This window comes from Melospiza melodia, assembly GCF_035770615.1.
Source record: "Melospiza melodia melodia isolate bMelMel2 chromosome 7 unlocalized genomic scaffold, bMelMel2.pri SUPER_7_unloc_1, whole genome shotgun sequence".
NCBI classification, from domain to species: domain Eukaryota; kingdom Metazoa; phylum Chordata; class Aves; order Passeriformes; family Passerellidae; genus Melospiza; species Melospiza melodia.
This window is the reverse complement of record NW_026948497.1, coordinates 4,047,118-4,066,596: the sequence shown is the minus strand read 5'-3', so window position 1 is coordinate 4,066,596 and position 19,479 is coordinate 4,047,118. Positions and strand designations below refer to the sequence as shown.

At 51.6% G+C, this 19,479-nt stretch overlaps 1 protein-coding gene, 1 long non-coding RNA gene and 2 pseudogenes across 2 annotated transcripts in view; 2 read left to right on the top strand and 2 right to left on the bottom strand.

Annotated features, from left to right (window-relative positions):
• LOC134432720 (zinc finger protein 850-like) overlaps positions 1–19,479 on the top strand; it is a 359,084-nt pseudogene that overhangs the window by 75,032 nt on the left and 264,573 nt on the right.
• Positions 1–19,479, bottom strand: part of LOC134432729 (zinc finger protein 883-like) — a 28,956-nt gene that overhangs the window by 4,645 nt on the left and 4,832 nt on the right. The window lies entirely within an intron of this gene.
• LOC134432842 (uncharacterized) lies at positions 6,238–8,376 on the bottom strand. Its single transcript, XR_010031408.1, has 2 exons — positions 8,225–8,376; positions 6,238–6,491 (listed from the first exon to the last, which is right to left on the bottom strand). It is a non-coding gene; the product is annotated as an uncharacterized LOC134432842 (long non-coding RNA).
• LOC134432807 (class I histocompatibility antigen, F10 alpha chain-like) lies at positions 8,562–13,106 on the top strand (annotated as a pseudogene).

Below are 19,479 nucleotides of genomic sequence, written 5' to 3'. Positions count from 1 at the left end.
CACTGAGGGGGGCTGCAGGAGGGGCACAAGAAGGCCCTGCAGCACTTGGGCACAAAGGCACAGGAGGTGAATGCAAGAAGGCAGCAGCAAAAGGCCAAGCTGAAGGCAAAGGCCAGGACACAGCTCCTACAGCCCCTGAGGGATCAACCCCAGGGCCCAAGGGGGCCCCAGCACCCAGGGCACGGGCTCGGCCACAAGCACCTGGCAGAGGCACTGCCCTCCTTGGCAGGGGAGAGCCCACCCAAACAGCCCCTGGCAAGGAACCAGGGCTCCAGCTGCAGGGCACAAGGACACTGCAAGCACAGACAGCAGCACCCTCAGGACCAGCAAGTCCACCCCTTGATGGACATGGATTGGCAGGGCTGTCACAGCTCCCATCACACCAGGGACCCTCCACACTGCAGCCCTTGAGAACATTCAGGGTGGGCCTGCATTGAGAGGAGGCATTTCCTGATGGGGGCCTCTCAATCCACTCTGAATCTTAAACCTAAAGGGGAAAATAGTAAAGGAATGTTTTAATTTTTAAGGGAATGAGTGGGAAAGATGACCAGGTATGATTTGCTCAACCGCTATTAGAAGCTGTGGGGGATAGGTCTGAAATAAATGAATTGCTTTTTCTTCCTCGTGTGTTTGTAATTAACTAGGAAGGAATTTGAGAGCTGTATTTTAATACTGTAAAAGGGGATACAGAGGCCAGTTCTGTTCTACCTTTGTGCCAAAATGGGACAAGGCCCATACTGAAGTGAACCCCAAAGTGTGGGCAGCCCCAGGGAAAGAGGGAAAATTAGATGTGGAGCCTCTACAAATTAATTTAAAGCAACCAGGACAAGGAATATCCTGTTCCATGAGAGGGAAGGAAGGGTTCACAGCCTGGGATTGAGTCCCTGTTAAAGGAAGGGCTTTTGGAGCCAAGGATGTCTCCCTACAACACTCCTATCCTGGCAGTCAACAAACTGGATGGATGGACAGGAGGAGGAAACACAGAATTTTCAAGTGTTAAAATGAAGATTAACTGAGGCGGCTGGCCTGGGCCTTCCAGACAGGGAAAAAGAATTTGAATTATAGGTGGATATTAAACAGGGTCTTGCCAAAGGAATTCTTGTGCTAAAATATTTAACTCTATATAGGATCTCCTATAGCTCAAGTCTGGCATCAAGTTAAAGGTCTGACAACCAAAAGAGCCTCTAAATGGATGAGCAGGGCTCGGTTATTACAGTATGAAATTTGTTCAATGGTGCAGGAGGATTTAGAACTGAGGACAGGGCAAGGGTTTAACCTCCTGTTTGAACAGCCTGGAGAGGGCCTGGAAAGGAACCCAGGACTGCACTCAAGGGACAGAGCTCCAGACCCAGGCTGGGAGAGATTGATGATGGGACATTCCCTGGCCTGAGGGAGATAGTGTGTTTGTGGATGGCTCTGCAAGGGCAGCAGAAGGGAAAAGAGCTACAAGACAGGCTGTTATTAAGGAAGGGGAATCAGACACAGCGCAGGTCACCGCCCCATGCTCAGCTCAACCCACGGAGCTGTGGGTGCTTGTGAGAGCCTGGCACTGAAATGCCCTGAGCAGGAAGGCTTCAACATCTTCTGCTGACACCATGGCACCTAACAGGGGGGCAAAAGCAATTCTCACTGCTTCAGCAACCACTGGAACAGATATCAAGGGATATTCTCCCGCAGGAAGCTGGGCTGGCACAGAGCCTCTCTCCCTCACCCCAAGCTCTGCCTGCTGGCACTGATGGAATTTGCACAGCTCAAGGCAGAGCCCAGGGGGAGGATATCTGACCCTGCAACACAAACGGGTGAAGCTGCAAAGGGAAACAGCAAATGGAGAATGCTGGGAAAACTTCACTATAAACAAATGGGGGGAATCATCCCTCTGCCCACTCCAACATGTGCTGTCACTGTCTGTGTTATATAGGGTATATTAGAGCACTAGGGATTTTTTGCTACCAAAAATTCAGGGAAATCAGTTGGGAATCCAAGGATTTGATGATTTAATTAGACAAAAGCAGTCAATTGATGCAGCCCTGGCTGGAGAGAGAGGCTAAAAATAGGGAAAAGATGAACGGCCTGCAGAACAAATACTACAACACCATGGAGCAGACCCTGGGAACCCGAACCAGTTCATATCAGGAGCCACAGAACCCATTTCTCATTTCAATGGCATCATTAGATTACAAGCTGTCCTTGGAATAATAACCAACCAGACAGCTCCAGCTCCTGACCTTCCTGTTGACCAATCCACTGAAATGAGGAACACAACACTTAACCATCGGATGGGATCAGATCACCTGTTAGCAGAAAAATAGGGGTTTGTGGAAAATTAAATGACTCCAACTGCTGTGGGCAAATAGATGACAATAAAAAGTGGTGAAACAGATAACAAAGGAAATAAGAAAGCAGCTCCTGTACAGATTCAAATGCGGAAAGGATGGGAATGGGACACGGTTTCGGGGTTCCCGGCGAGACCATGGGTTAAACGAATGCTGTTTCTCCTCTGATGTGCTACAGCAACTCTCATCATATTACCGTGCTCCACACCTTGAGAGTGCAGCTCATTCAGCAGGTGAGGGAGGGGACAGGGACTTGCAGGTAAGGAAGTAAGGGGCGAAAGCACCAGCTTCAATAAATGTTACGAATGAACATGGACTGCTGCTAAAAGTGCCGCAAAATTCTTGAACTTGGAGAAGAACAAAGACTTTACTGAGCCGTGAATATCGGCCGTTATACAAAAGTGGGGGTGCACAATAACGAGGACATGCAGTTGCCGGACCGGGAGGTCTGAACCTTCCAAGCACCTCAGCCAGTGGGCAAAGGGAGAGGGAGATGAAGCCGGGAAAATGAGGATAAAAAGGAGGCTGCGAACTACAACCGTGGCACAGAGCGCACGGCAAATGCCCCACGGCCTCTCCCTCTGCCCCCCAATAAAGTCACTTTTACAGGACTCCTCTGTCTCCTCTGCGCACAGAAACCTCCGGCCACGGCAATTTCCCCGCACAGCCCCGGGCACGGGGCAGCCCCCTCTGTCCCAGCCACAGCAACCGCGCCGAGCCAGCGCTGCTCCGGCAGCGGCTCCTGCCGAGGCAGCGGCCGCAAGGAGACCGCGGGCAGCCGCTCCCGCAGCGCCCTCACGCCAGCGGCAGCACGGGGCGGACACGGCACAACGAACCCGCCCGAGCCCCCTGCCGCCCCCGAGGCCCGCAGCCAGCCCCGAGCCCCCGCACAACCCAGCGCGGCTCCCACCTGCGCTGCGGCCGCCTCCGAGCTCCGCCGCCGCCTCACCGCGCTCCGGCCGCTGCCGCCGCTCACGGCACCGCACACACGCTCCGACAACGGCGCCGCTGCCCAGCCAGGGCCGCCCTCAGCCCGCCACCGGGGCCCTGCTCCGCCCCGCTCCCACCAATCAGCGCGCCACAAACACGACTGACGGCACCATCGTCCAATCCCAGCCAGGGGCGGGCTCTGCACGCGGCACAGCCCCGCCCCGCGCTCTCAGGGCGCCCCGGGCTGCGTGAGGGCAGAGCCGGAGCTGAGGAGCAGCCCTGGAACGGGCCCAGGCCCGAGGGGATTGAGCTGAAAACGCAAACAAACTTCTCCGCACCTCCCGCCACGGCTTTCCCGGCATTGCGGCTCCGGTGGCTCCGGCTCCGAGGAAAGCCCTCAGTTTTCCTGCCCCTAATTAGGCGCATTAGTGCACCGCTTTAATTTACCGCAAGAAAAGGAAAACTGCCCAAAGCTCTGTGGATGAGTGGGGGAAGGGAGCGATTTCTGACAGAAAACTCCAAAATCTCAGACCAGAATAATGAGAACTAAGTGAAGACCCTTAAATCCACTTTTCCTCCCATGCCTCCATTGTGAAAAACGCCCATCACTTTAAAAAATAATTTAAAGTTTAATAGTAATAAAATTGTCGTAAAAATAGTAATATAATTAGAGTAATAAAAATTTGAACAATTGAGATTAAGACAATACGAGACAACAAGAAGAAAGTTACGGAGGACCGGGTACCTTTTCTGGGCAAAATAAGCCCGAAAAAGGACACTGGTTAAAAGAGGATTAACCCTTAAAAGCAATAGCCTGTTGCATATTCATACACCTCATACATGATGCATAAATTCCATTCAAACAAAGGATTATGTCTGGTCAGTGTCAACTTTTGCCTCCTAATCCTCAGCGGCGTCTTCATGGCTGAGCAAGGCAGGAAGTTCGTTTCTTCTGATAAGAGAGCAGTAAATTCTCTTTCTCTGAAAGATTTAGGTGTCCTGTGGCTGCTATCTGGTGCAAGTACCTCATTCCTTTCTTAAAAAAGTATCCCACATACATAGTTCCTACCTTAACTAGAAAACTGCATTTACCACACTGTTAAAATGTTGATACTGCCCTATTAATCACTACAACAAAATACATATAGTATTTTATATCTGCATAGAGACATATAATATGCACTTTTCACACTGCCAAGGTAAAGGGATTCCTTTAATCTGTCAAACCACAAATAAAATAAATAAAAAGGCTGTCTCTGTTACAGCAAAAAATCTGATATGCCCACAAACACCACAAATGGGGGCGGGGGGGAATTCCTGGAATTCTTTTAATTTGCTTTAATGCCCATAAATCACCACACTAGTTTTTCCACATAAAATGCTGCACTTGTTGCAAACAAAATCTTAAAATCTCACATACAGAATTATACAGTCCCAAGAATCAAATTACCACAATGCAGGGGAAAAAACCCACACAGCTCTCCTGTACCTCAAGTCTTGGGAATCAACTTATAACAAGCTGTCTCTATTACAGCTCTGACAGCCCACAAACACCAGTTTAAGTTAAAACCCTTCTAAAAGGGTGGCTTAACCCTCTTGACTCAGGCTCAAGCTTAATACACAGCTTAACACAGATGACACACAACAAAAATTACCAGCTTGTTACAATTATAACTTTGACACAATAGTCAGCAAAATCTCACACTACACCAGATGAATCCAAAGTTGCATCTTTGCAAACTCCACAAGGACAGGGACCACAAAGGCACCGTGTTACAGCGTTTGATCCTCGCCTCCCAGGTCCCACAGGCAAAGGATTGGTTAACACCTGAACACAAAGCCTTATGAAAGAATGGTTATACTCAAACACCAGGTGTCACAGCAAATGCTGCTCCCCAAAACTAGAAAGTTCACACACACAAACTCACTGTGAAAGGGGTATTTCTTTCCACACACACAAACTCACTGTGAAAGGGGTATTTCTTTCCACACACACAAACTCAGCTATAACAACCTTAGACCAGCATTTGCCCTTACGACTGCTAGCCCCAGTTGGTGGCAAACTGAGCTCTCTATGCTGAAACAAATGGCAGCACCAAAAGCCCGAGCTCAGTACAACAGTTCAACAACTCTTTCTGCTGGCAACCAGATTTCAACTGCAACTTCAGCTTGCAAGCACACTACAGAGGCACAAATTGCACGTGGGACATCTCCCACGACTTACCAAAGGGCCTCTCCTGACCACGCCTTACCGGTCACTGTTTAAAACTGTCTCAATTTTTAAACATACCATTTTGTCTGGAGTTTTAGTAGTCAGGGGTCCTTGTCTGCTGCTGGATGAACAGTCTGTGCAGCAGAGCCCACTCTTCCAGGAATATCCTGGGGGTGCTGTTGCAGAATGCGGCCTTTGTCGGGGATGAGCCATTTGTCAGGTGCAGGGAAAACTCGGGGCTCAATGTGAGTCAACAGCAAGTTCCGTTTATTGAAGAGAGCATCAGACACTTATACAGCAAGTAATAAGCTTATGAATATTCTGTAAGCCAAGCGAACTATTGGTTAAACTATACCATCAACTCTTCCTCATTCCTTTGGGCCTACATTCTCTATTTACCACGTCTCTCTGTCCACTTGTTATCATACCCAGCTAGGCCCAAGGACACGCTATCTTGCAGGTGCAAAAACTCCAACTAGCTGTGTTCAGTACTTTCCCAACTCCTGGTCGGCTAACAAGCGAATGTCTACGTGACTTCTGTCATGTAGCCATTTCTCCACAGGGTGCACCAAGGGGGTCCATGACCTGAGCTGGTCTCACAGCCCAGCAGAGCCTCCTCCTGGCTGGCTTTGTAACTGAATCATTAAAACTGAGGATCATGGACAAAGTCTCTCTAACTAGTCAAAAGTTAGAAAGTTTCATGTTTATTACACTGGTGGGCAGCACAGGGGAGTCATTCTCAAAATGCATGACCGCACTGCATAAGGATTTTTGCCTTCTATTTATTTGCCAAAATAATACATATACATAACCCCAGCACCTCCCATCCCTGCTTTGTATTAAAGTGAGATTATTAGTCTTTCATGCGTGCGCAATTCTTCTCTTGAATTGGGTCGGTGGTCTCAAATTGGGCCAGTGGTCCCAGGGATGAAGTCAGGAAGGTCTTCATCAGGTGCTGGGCATTGTTCTACTGGTTTCAGTATGTTCCTATAATGGTTCACTTGCTCCACTTCTTTCTACAAATGAGCTCATAATATAACAATTAGCTTTAGCTTAAGCATCCAATAATCATTAACCTAACATTGGTGTATTTAACTTCAATATGAATTGGTTCTAACACTCAGCTAAAATCCTAACCCTTTAAAATCATGATTCAATAGGACTTAGCAAAACATAAGATGTGAAAAAGGCTTTTGTGTAACTAAAAACAGTGTAAGGCCATCCACTGACCAGCCTGTCCAAGTAATAAGATAACCGTGACACAAAGCAGAGCACCAGAGGACAATTAGACAATACCATGTTAAAATTAGGGAGGCCATACTGCATCCTTATCAGAGGATGTGAAACAGCAGGATGGAGACACAAAAAGAAATAAAATATATTGACCTGACACACAGGATGTTGTGCAGATAAGCTGGAGTGTGAAGAAGTCAAAGAAAGAACTTCCCAAAACATCAGAAAGTTCACAAGAATTTTTGAATAATGCATGAAACACATGAATGTGCATATATCTCAGCAATGTAACAGTATAAAGATAACATTGTCTATGTACACCCCTGTGTTCTTTGGCTGTTTGCCAAGAGCACTCCAGCGCATGGGAGGGGTGGGGGAAATATAGTCCTTTTCTGGATTTTTATTGTTATTGTTATTGTTATTATTATTCTTATTATTATTATTACTACTATTACTCTTACTCTTACTATTATTATTAAACTTTTAAAAACTCTAAGCAGTGAATTTTGTTTTTCACACCCTGAACAGGATCAGGACCCCCCTGAGTCCCCCATTCCTGTGAACGAGGACCCCCTGCACTGGATCCCAGCCAGGCCCTTATCTAGCACCGGGACCCCCCCAAACCCTGATTCCCAGGAAGGGACTCCCCCTGAACCCCCATTCCAGGGTACCAGGACCCCACTGCATGCCCTTATTCAACACCAGGACCCCTGTTCACCCCCATATCCGGGACTGGAACCCTCCCAAAGCCTCCATTCTCAGGCACAGGGACCCCCCTGCACCCCCTTATCTGTGGATATATCTTGTCTGTGAATATATGTATTGTTATAACAGCAATAAGAATACAACAACTGAAATGTAGTGAGAGTCCTATGTGTTACATAAGTGGGTCCTAGCTATTCTAAATGAGTCACAGCTGCGAAGTCCTTGGTCGGGCAGCAGCTGTGGCTTGTAAAGATAGCTGGGATAAAAGGGGTGGGTCGAGAGCCCAGGAGGAGCCCCTAAGAAGACACATGAAGAACTGTGCTGCAGAAAAAACAGCTTGCTACAGTATGGGACTTGAGAAATATGAATAACAACAAGAATGAAACACTTATCCAGCACAGGGCCCCCCTGCACCCCCTTATCCATCACCGGGATCCCCCTGCTTCCCCTCATCCAGCCCGGGGATCCCCCTGCTTCCCCTCATCCAGCCCCAATGCCCCCCCGCACCCCCTTTCCCTGGACCCCCCCCTCCCGCCTTCCCCAGCCCCCACCCATCACCTTCCTCAGCACCGGGGGCCCTGCACCCCCTTTCCTGGGCACAGGGACCCCCTGGAACCCCCATTGCCCTCACCCCCCATTCCTGGGCACAAGGACTCCCCGAACCTCCGTTCCTGGGTAGGGGAACCTCGCTGCACCCCCTTATCCGGGACTGGGACCCCTCCTGGACCCCCTTCACGTGTTCTGGGACCCCCCGCACCCCTGCCCGGCCCTCCCGCCCTTCCCAGACCCCAGACCCGCCCTTTTCCTTCACCTTTGCACCCCCAGATCTCCCAAATTTCCGGATCCCCCCAGTTCTCCCCTCCAGGCGCTTCCTTAAGGGGGTCCCAGGGGTTCCCAGGTGTTCTCAGAGGGTTCCACGGCGGTCGCAGCGGGATCCAGAGGGATTCTCTGCAAATCCTCCGTCCCCTCCCCGCCCCGCCCTCCTCGGTCCCTTTCGCTTCCGCGTCCCAACCTGCGAGACCGGGATCTGCCCAGTGACCGGTGACGTCACTGACAGATCGGGCTGCCTTTGGCGGGCAGGAGACAGCGGGGCCAATGGCGGGGCCGGAGGCGGCTGTGGGAGCCTGGCCATGTCTGGGGCGGAGCCGCAACAGAGCAGCGCCATGGCTCCAGCGCTGGGTCTGGAGCTGCTCTGGGGGCTCCTGGGGGACCCGAGGGGCGCGACCAAAGGTGAGTGGGAACCCCGAAACCGGGAACCCCCTGAACTTCCATTTCCGGGCACCGGGACCCTCCTGAACTTCTGTTACCGGGCACAGGAATCCCCATAGCCCCATTTTGGGTCCTGTGACCCCCTCCATCCCTTCCTTCAGCACCGGGATCCCCTGTTCCCCTTATCTGGTACCGGGACCCCTCTGAACTCCATTCCTGGACTCGGGGATCCCCGTGAACGTTCATTTCTTGGCAGCGGGACCCCCTGCGCCCCCTTATCTGGCCCCGAGACCCACCGGATCTCCCATTCCTGGGGATCAGGATCCCTTTGAACCCTGAATGTCGGCACGGGAACCCCCCTGAACTCCCATTCCTGGGCACTGGGTCAGCCCTGAATCTCCATTTCTGGGCACCAGGACCCCCCTTCACCCCCTTATCCGGGACTAGGATCCCCCCCACACCCCCGTCAGTGCTCTGGGATCCCCCTGCCCCCCTTTTCGGGCATCCCGCCCTTCTCAGACCCTTTGGACCATTACCTTGACCTTTGGATTCCCCCAGATCTCCCAACTTTCTGTGTCCCCCCCGTTTTCCACTCCCACCGCTTCCCGAAACGGGGTCCCAGAGGATCCCAGGGCGTCGCAGGGGGGATCCTGAGGGATCCAGATGAACTCCCTGGAATTCCCCGTTTCCCTCGTCCCCTCCCCCGGCGTTCCCTCGGTCTTTTCTCTTTCGCATCTCCCAAACTGCGTCCGCCCGCCTCTCCCAGCCCCAGACCCCCCTTTCTGTGACCAGGGACCCCCTGGAGCCCCATTTCTGCCTTTCCCAGCTCCTAGACCCCATTTCCCTGAACACCGGGGACCCCTGGACCCCCTTTGGTGGGCACAGGGACCCCCTGGATCCCCCCATCCCGCCTCTCCCAGTCCCTTCATTGGACCTTGGACCCTTCCAGGCTCTCCTGGTTCCATTTCCTGATCCTTGGACGTCCCCACGGGGTCCAGGAAGGTCCCTGAGTGGTTGTGGAGGTTCCAGGGGGGATTCTGGGCTCTGGGACACCTCCTGAATTTTCAGTCCTGGGCACTGCCCCCCTCTGCACCCCCTCATCCAGTACCAACAGCCCCCTGCACCCCCTTTCTCCTTTGTCCTGCTTTCCCCAGTCCCCCTCTTTTCCTTGTCCCTGAGACCCCCTGGACCCCCATTCCTGCTTTTCTCAGGCCCCAGCCCCCCCCTTTCCTCTGCATAAAGGACCCCTGAGCCTCTCCCATTCCCAGCTCTCTCCGCCCTGTGACCCCTTTCCTCAGCACTGGGGATCCCTGGACCCCCTTTCCTCGGCACAGAGATCCCCTGGAACCCCCATCCCACTTCTCCCAGTCCCTGCACCTCCTCTCCCATAACCCTGGAACCCGCCGAGCACCCATTCCTGGGCACCAGGACCCCCTGCAGGCCCTTTCCTGTCCATCCCGCCTCTCCCACCCTGCACACCCTTTCCTTGGCCCCAGGATCCCCAACCCCCTTCCCAGCTCTCCCAGTTCCCCTTTCATTGATCCATGATCCCCTCAACCCCCCCAAATCTCCGTGTCCCCCCAGTTCTCCACTCCCTGCGTTTCCTGGATGTGGCAGTGTCGGAGCCCAGCCCGGGGATCCCCCAGTACATGACCATGGGGTTCGTGGATGGGATCCCCTTCGAGCGCTACCACAACAAGCGGGGCCAGGTGGAGCTGCTGACGCAGTGGATGAAGGATGGAGCTGAGCCAGGATATTGGGATAGAGAGAACCAGATCTATGTGAGGAACCAGCAGGTGGCTGCCAGGGACCTGGAGAGACTGCGGGAGTGATACAACCAGAGCGCGGGTGAGTGGGGGGATCTGTGGGGCTGGAATGGGGATTCATGGGGCTGGGATGGGATCTGGGGGGCTTGAATGGGAACTGTAGGGCTGGGGTGACAATCCATAGGGCTGGGATGGGATCTATAAGTCTGAGGTGTGCATTCACAGGGCTCCAAGGAGCTGAAAATAGGAATCCATTAGGTTGGGATGGAATATCTTGTGATCCATGGGTTGGGATATGGATCTGTGGGGCTGGGATGGGATCTGTGGGGATGGAATAGGATCCATGGGGCTGGGATGGAATCTATAGGTCTCCAGTGTGGATTCACAGGGCTCCAAGGGGGTGACACAGGGATCCATTAGTCTGGGATGGAATATCTTGTGATCCCTGGGGCTGGGATGGGGTCTGTGGGGCTGGGTTGGGAACCATGGGGTTGGGATGTGGATCCAGGGGCTAGGATGGGATCCATGGGGCTGGGGTGGGATCCATGGGACTGGGGTGGGATCTATAGGTCTCAGATGTGGATTCACAGGGCTCCAAGGGGCTGAAATGGGGATCCATTAGGCTGGGATGGGATATCTTGTGATCCATGGGGCTGGGATGGGATCTGTGGGGCTGGGTTGGAATCCATGGGGTTGGGATGTGGATCCATGGGGCTCCAAGGGGCTGGGATGAGGCTCTGTGGGTCTCTATCAGATTCTGTGGCTGGAATGGGGATCTGTGGGGCTGAGACACAATTCCATGGGTCTCTGTGGATACAATCCCCCCAGGTCTCCACACAAGGTTGAGAGTTTATGGCTGTGACCTCCTGTCTGACGGGAGCATCCATGGGTCCCAGCAGATCAGCTACGACGGGCGGGATCATCTCTCCTTTGACCTGGGATCTGGGAGGTTCGTGGCGGCCGACAACGGTGCTGAGATCACCAGGAGGCGCTGGGAACAGGAAGAGGTGGCTGAGGGTTTGATGAATTACCTGAAGCACGAATGCCCGGAATGGCTCTGGAAATTCGTTGGATATGGGCAGAAGGAGTTGGAGCGCAAAGGTGGGAGCAGAATTCCTGTGGAGATTTGGGATTTGGTAATGGAGGACTTGGGATCATGGTAATTCCTGTGGGAATTCCATGGGTAGATCTCACCTCAGTCCTATTCCCATGGAATTCCGTGGTCAGATCTCCTCTCCATCCCATTCCAGTGGGAATTCCATGGTCAGATCTCACCCCAGTCCCGTTCCAATGGGAATTCCATGGATGTCCCTCACCATTATCCCATTCCAGAGCCCCCTGATGTCCACGTGTCCGGAAGAGAGGAACACAGGACGCTGATTCTGTCCTGCCACGCGTACGGATTCTACCCCAACACCATCGCAGTCAGCTGGATGAAGGGGGGTGAAACCTTGGATCAGGAGACGGAGTGGGGCGGGATCGTTCCCAACAGCGACGGCACCTTCCACACCTGGGCCAGGATCGAGGTGCTGCCGGGGGAGCGGGAGCAGTACCGGTGCAGGGTGGAGCATCCTGGAATGCCAGAGCCTGGGATCTGCGCTTGGGGTGAGGCTGGGAATGTGGGGATTGGGAATTTGGAATTCCCAAATGGGGATTCCCCTCACCTCCTCACTATCCCACGTTTCCCAGAGCCGACATCTGGCGGGAATCTCACTGTGGTGGTCGCTGTGTCCATCATCACTGCCATCCTCATCCTCATTGTCCTCATCGGATTCGGCGTCTGGAAGCTCCAATCCGGTAACACACGGGATGGGGGTCAGGAAGGGACACGAATCCACCTGGCACTGTTCTGGGAATCCTGTGCCACCAACGCTGATCCCACTTTGTTTCCACAGGGAGGAGGGACAGGAATGGATACAACCCGGCAGCTGGTGAGTTCCAATGGCGGATCCAGCTCTGGATCCCTTCTGTGCAAATCCCAGGATGGATCCAGGGGTTAATCCCAGTGTGTGGTCCGTGCTGGAATCTCATGGATCTTCTCTTTCTGCAGGAAGGGACACGGGAACCAACAGCTCGAGCACAGATATGGAGCAGGATCAGGGTGGGATTCCAGAGGGGGATCGGGGCAGGATGGACAGACTGGCATCAGGGAGGGGTTACAGAACAGGGCAGGGGTCCGTCCAGAGTGGGATCAAGTGGAACTTGAACTGTAGAGTGGGATTGGGGCTGGATTCTGGAGCAGGATTAGGTGGGATGGATGGAGCAGGATTGGTCCAGGATGGATAGAGTGAGATCAGGGAAGGATTCCAGTTCTGAATTGGGTGGGATGGATGGAGCAGGACTGGGGCAAGATTGGGGTGGGATCACGTGGGATTCTGCAGCAGGTCCTGCTCTCCATGGGCTCCAGCCAGGCCAGCCTGTGGAATGGGGACAGGGACAGGGTGACACCGTGACCCTCTCTTATCCTGGCAGGAATCACTGCCTGAGTGATCCATGGAGCTGCATCTGGTCCCTTCCCTCTTCCCAGGAAAGCTGAGAGCTGCCACCAGAGCTGATCCTGCTGCTCCCACCCACCCCACAGGTCTTTCTAACAGATCCATTTCCAGTTTTCCATTTCCCAGTGTTTTAAAGCCAAGAACCACAAATATTCACAATGCTTCAGTTCTGGTGTGAAATTATCCTGCTTGGGGCAATAAATCTACTTGAGGCAATATCCTGCATTGTCAAGCAATTTGTATTCTATTTACTGTCTGTATGGAAGTTGTTTTCTGTTAAGTAGGCAGTTTTCCTTATCTCTTCCACAACCTGGGAGATATCTGCTGAAAACAGACTATTGAATGTGACTGCCTGACTGATAAGAACTATAACATCCCAGTGTGAGATGCTCCGCCCAGAGGGGAGAGCCAAGCATTCCTACCTGGATATAATCTTGAGGTTCTGGAACACCAGCACAGTGAGACAGAGTGAAAAATCCCCCAGAGTAAAAATCCATTTTGAATTAGGTGAAATGTCTAAAAAGGGTGAAAAGTCTGTAAGGCCAAAGCTGAAGGGAAAACTGCAGAACTGAGATAATGAGGAGACAGGGGGAGACAGATAAAGAAAAACGGAAACTACTGCAAGGGCAGGCCGGCCTGACCCAGGAATTCTTTTTGATAAAGGGGAACTGGTGGCAAATGTCATGGGGAGCCCATAAAAATTAATATGTATGAGCCTATTGTGAAACTGTATGCATATGTATTTGTAATGGAGATAAAAGGAGATCTAAAGTTCTCAGAGGTACGCATGCCCTTTTAGGGAGAGAAATCTCCAGATGCATCCAGTGCTGCAATAAACATACCAAACTTTACAACTTTTACAAAGTTGTGGGGTTCTCTTTTTTTCTCCGCAAATTAACAGCTTTCTCCACTGGATCCCCAAAGGAACAGCAGCTGCCTCTTCTTCCCCTGGATCTTCAGAGAAGACTCCACCCTTCTACAGGATCCCTACTCCAGCTGGATTGCAGTCACAATTCCAATGGGATTGCTACCCACACCCTGACCCACAGGGTGTCAGGTTGTGTTCTGACTCTGTCAGTGTTGTTCTAGTGTGCTGCATTGTTCATTTTATCCTTTTATATTCTTCCCTAGTAAAGAACTGTTATTTACTGCTCCCATATTTTTGCCAAAGAGCCCCTTAATTTAAAATCTATAGCAATTCGGAGGGGTGGGGAGGGTTTACATTCTCCATTTCAGGGGAGGCTCCTGCCTTCCTTAGCAGACTCCTGTCTTTCCAAACCAAGACAGATTTTGGCACCCAACGTGGGGAGAGGGAGCACAGAAACAAAAAGGGAATTTCAGTTCTTGAGTAGTCTAATTTTTTGTGTGCATCTATAGAAACCTCATTAAGCGACACCATATGGTCCACCTTGCCCTGGTTTGGGTGGCATGTGATCGTGGCTGTATTTCTCCCATTGGTAGGCCCTTATCTAAACATGGGTCCTATAACCAAGACTACCGTGTCTGTTATCCGTTTTGTTTTATGGGTGAATAAGGTGAGGAATTAATGGATTTTTAACTTCCTCTGGAAAGCAGGCACATGGATTCACAGCTATCACACCCTAACTGTATGTTTCTGGGGTTACTTTAATAATGGCACCTGCTGTAAAGAAATGACACTGGGCGAAATCTTCTCCAAACCCTTTAACCATCTCTTTGGGTCCGCCCCACCAGTTTTTGAAGTGTTCAGATCCACTCTAAATATTAATGATATCATACAGTGTCTGAAGTTGCTGATAGGCCTGCTCTATTTAGCATTTAGAGAGAAGGGGAGACTAACCTGGATAACCACCCTGACACCTACTCCAGAACCCAATACGCTACTAGAGTCTAGGGATGCTGCTGCCCCAGAGCCTGATCCTGCCCCACAGCCCACCTCAGATATGAACCACCCAGATTGCTGGAGGGTCTGGTGAAGGAGATAGGCCAGATGCTGAAGGAATACACTTCCCCAGCTGGTGAGAAGCCCTCCCCCACCTTGATGAAGGAGAGTCTAATGGTTCAGCAGCAGAACCCACAGATATTGCAACTGTCCAGGTTCCAGCTGAACTGCAAAGGCAGACACAGCCAGCAGCAGTTGCCCCTGTAGAAACAAGGAGATCTAAGATGAAAGCAGAGCACTCAGATAAGGGAGGGTCCTCACAACCCTCAGGAGACCCAGAGATTACAATCATCACCAAGTCCCTGACCTACAAAATCTCTGAAATCTGCACAAAGACATTGTATGAAGGGGATGTGAGACTTATACAACCTGGCTACTTTGCATCTGGGACCTTATGGGTACAGGTGTGCAACTGGATGGTGGTGAGGCAAGGAATTTGGGACCCCTGACCCAGGACTCAGGTATCAATCAGATTTTTGTAAGGGAGCCAGGGTCCCTTTCCCTCTGGGAGCAGCTTTTAATAAGTGTCAGAGAAAGGTTTGTCCACAGGGAGAGAATGCAGGACCAGCACCACAGAATGTGCTGAAAAACTCTTGAGGAAGGGATCCAACGCCTGAGAGAAGTGGCAGTATTGGAGGGACTCTTTGGGAGGGATGGAGAGCATGAAAATGACCCCGACAAGTTCAGGTGCACAGGGCAAATGTTGTGGAGTCTGGCAAATCTGGGGCCATCCCAATACACCACCTTCATTGCAATGATTAATGCTGATACCAACCAAGAGACAGTGGGTTCTGTGGCCAAGAAGCTTAGGAATTATGAAAGTATGATCAGTGGCCCAATGTTGGCTCATGTCTCTTCCGTGGTCAAGGAACTCAAAGAGGAGATTTAGGGAGATGGTGAGGGAGGAGGAACAATTCCCACATCCCACCAGTGCAAGTCACAGGCCCCAGAGTCAGAGCTCAACGTCCCCCAGCTAGACAGAGAGGGTGCACCCCAGAGACTGACCTGTGGTTCTCCCTGCATGACCATGGGGAAGACATGGGAAGGTGGGATGGGAAACCCACTTCTGTCCTGGCATCATGGGTGCATCAACTCAAGGAGGGAAACACTAATCAAGGGAGTTCCACTAAAGTGAAGGTACCATTTATGCTCAGGAAAGAAATAATAACCAGAGTTAGGGGGGCCCTGCCTGTAGCCAGGAAGAGGCACAGTGTCATGGTTTGACACTGGCACAATGCCAGTGCCCCCATGAAAATACACTCTCCCTGGTGTCTGCTGTGAGATGTGACCAGGAATAAGCAAAGCAGGCTCCCACTTAGAAATAAAGAAGACTTTATTAGCTAAACTACAAGAAAATAACTACAAGTGAAGGGAAAAAAAAAAAAAAACCACACAAGGACAATGAAAACGTTACAAAAGCATTTTCCTCCTCCCCCCCCTTGTTTCCAATACAATACATCTCCCAAATCACCAACTCTTGGTCCGGCACCACCCTTTAGAATACTCAATCCTCAGTTCATCAAGAGGAGGAGTCCTTCTTTGTGCCATGGTGACCTCTTCCTTCATGTCCAGTGCTCTCACCACTGTGCATGGACCAGACCTGCTTCCAGGATCGTCTTTCAAGGATGCCTCGTCCCACTCCAAAAAAGGCACAGTCTCAACTTTGGGACATCTGTCTCCCCCCATATTTTTTAACCCCCTGGGGCCAAGGGGTACCCACACTGAACCCTCCTGGCTCTGGTGCGTTGCCCTCCCTGGACACAGTCTCTGTATCACAGGAAACATGGCTTTGTCCATAGCTATACAAAAAAAGAGTCCACCAAAAATGCCACTCCACCTTCTCCATTGCTCCAACATCTCTCTTACTTGCCCAGACCTTCACCACTTGCCCATTTCCTTCTTCATCCTCTACTCTTATCTCTCCTTTAAGAAGGGTTAATGTTCTGTAAAGTTTGCATTGTCCACAAAGGGTTAAAAGCTGCTACAAACTGCCAGCTGGGACAGCAGCCGACTCCTCACTGCACCTCGCCCCCCTCTTCCCCACAGGCCCAGCTGTGCTGACAGCACATGATATCAAGTTTCAAGATAACAGTCCCCAGCAGGGCTCTCTCCTCTCTCTCTCTCCGAGGGGGTTTACCTGGTACATGGCTATACAAATTCCCGGTGCTTCTCTCTCTCCTCCACCCTTGGGCCGGGCCCACCTCATGGCTATGCGGCTTCCCCTGCCCTGCCCAGCAGCAGACAGCTGGGCAGGGGAGGCCTGACCTGCTTAACCCCTGTGTGTTCTCAGAGGCGGATCCAAATCCCAGTCAAACCAGGTGCCAGTATTAAAATCTGAACACCTATTGGGCTGACCACAGCATCCCAGAAATCCCATTTCCTGTCAAACCACCACACACAGGAAAACCGGATCTTTGGACGGTGTAGATCCGATGGCCTGGTACATCAGAGCCACAAAAATACGACGCCTTAGTTGATTCTGGTGCACAGTGTACCCTGATACCATTGGGGCATGTGGGGGCAGAATCTGTTTCCATTGCTGAGGTGAGGGGGGATCCCAGCAATTGACCCCATTGGAAGCTGAGGTGAGCCTGACTGGGAAAGAGTGGCAGAAACATCCTATTGTGACTGGCCCAGAGGCCCCGTGGATTCTGGGCATTGACTTCCTCTGGAAAAGCTTTACAAAGACCCAAAGGGACTCAGGTGGACTTTTGGAATAGCTGCTGCAGAGACCGAGAACATGAAGCAGTTGAACACTTTGCCTGGACTATCAGAAAACCCATCTGCAGTAGGACTCCTGAGGGTAGAACAGCAACAAATACCAATTGCCACCTCGACAGTGCACCTCTGGAAGTATCAGACAAATCGGGATGCCGTGATCCCCATCCACAAAATGATCTGCAAGCTGGACAGCCAAGAAGTAGTAATCAGCAAAACCCACTCACCCTTCAACAGTCCCATCTGGCCTGTGCACAAGTCTGACAGAGAATGGAGATTGACTGTGGACTATCGTGCATTGAATGAAGTGACTCCACTGCTGAGCTCTGCTGTGCCGGACATGCTGGAACTCCAGTACGAGCTGAAGTCCAAGGCAGCAAAGTGCTTTGCCACCATTGACATTGCAAACACGTTTTTCTCCATTCCTCAGGCAGCAGAAGGCAGGCCTCAGTTTGCTTCACCTGGAGGGGAGTGCAGTACACCTGGAACCGACTGCCCCAGGGGTGGAAGCGCAGTCCCACCATCTGCCATGGACTGATCCAGACTGCACTGGAAAAGGGTGAAGCTCCAGAAGACCTGCAGTATATTGATGACATCATTGTGGGGGAACACGGCAATGGAAGTGTTTGAGAAAGGAGAGAAAATCACCCAGATTCTCCTGAAAGCCGGGTTCTCCATCAAGAAGAGCAAAGTAAAGGGACCTGCTCAAGAGATCCAGTTTCTGGGAGTGAAGTGGCAAGACGGACGGCGTCAGATTCCCACCAATGCCATTAAGAAGATCACAGCGATGTCTCCACCCACCAATAAGAAAGAAACACAAGCTTCCCTAGGTGCCACAGGCTTTTGGAGAATGTACATTCCTGAGTACAGTCAGATCGTGAGCCCTCTTTACCTGGTCACCTGCAAGAAGAATGACTTCCACTGGGGCCCTGAGCAGCAACAAGCCTTTGCCCAGATCAAGCAGGAGATTGTTCATGCAGTAGCCCTTGGCCCAGTCAGGACAGGACCAGAGGTGAAGAACGTGCTCTACTCTGCAGCCAGGAACCATGGCTTGTCCTGGAGCCTTTGGCAGAAGGTGCCTGGGGAGACTCGAGGCCGACCACTGGGATTTTGGAGTCGAAGCTACAGAGGGTGAGAAGCCAACTACACTCCCACAGAGAAGGAAATCTTGGCTGCCTATGAAGGAGTCCAGGCTGCCTCAGAGGTGATTGGCACGGAAGCACAACTCCTCCTGGCACCCCGACTACCGGTGCTGGGATGGATGTTCAAAGGAAAGGTTCCCACCCCCCACCACACCACTGACGCTACATGGAGTAAACGGATTGCTCTTATCCCACAGTGTGCCCGTACTGGAAACCTGAATCGCCCTGGGATTTTGGAGATAATTACAAACTGGCCAGAAGGTGAGAACTTTGGTCCTACTGATAAAGAGCAACAAGAACCAGTGACACGGGCTGGAGAGGCTCCTCCCTATAACCAACTGCCCCCAGAGGAAACGCGCTACGCTCTTTTCACTGACAGTTCCTGTCACATCACAGGGATGGACCAGAAGTGGAAAGCAGCCGTACGGAGCCCCACACGACAGGTTGCAGAGGCTGCTGAAGGAGAAGGTGGATAAAGTCAACTTACAGAACTCAAAGCCGTTCAGCTGGCCCTGGACATTTCTAAGGGAGAGAAATGGCCAAAGCTCTGCCTCTACACTGATTCATGGATGGTAGCCAATGCTCTGTGGGGATGGCTGGAGAGGTGGAAAAAGGCCAACTGGCAGCGTAGGTGTCACGGTTTGATGCTGGCACAATGCCAGTATCCCCATAAAATATATCCTCCCTGGTGTCTGCTGTGAGATGTGACCAGGAATAAGAAAAGCAGGCCCCCACTCAGAAATAAAGAAAAGAAACCTTTATTAACTAAACTACAACTCTAAGTAACAAGAAACACACAGGGAAAATGAAAACTT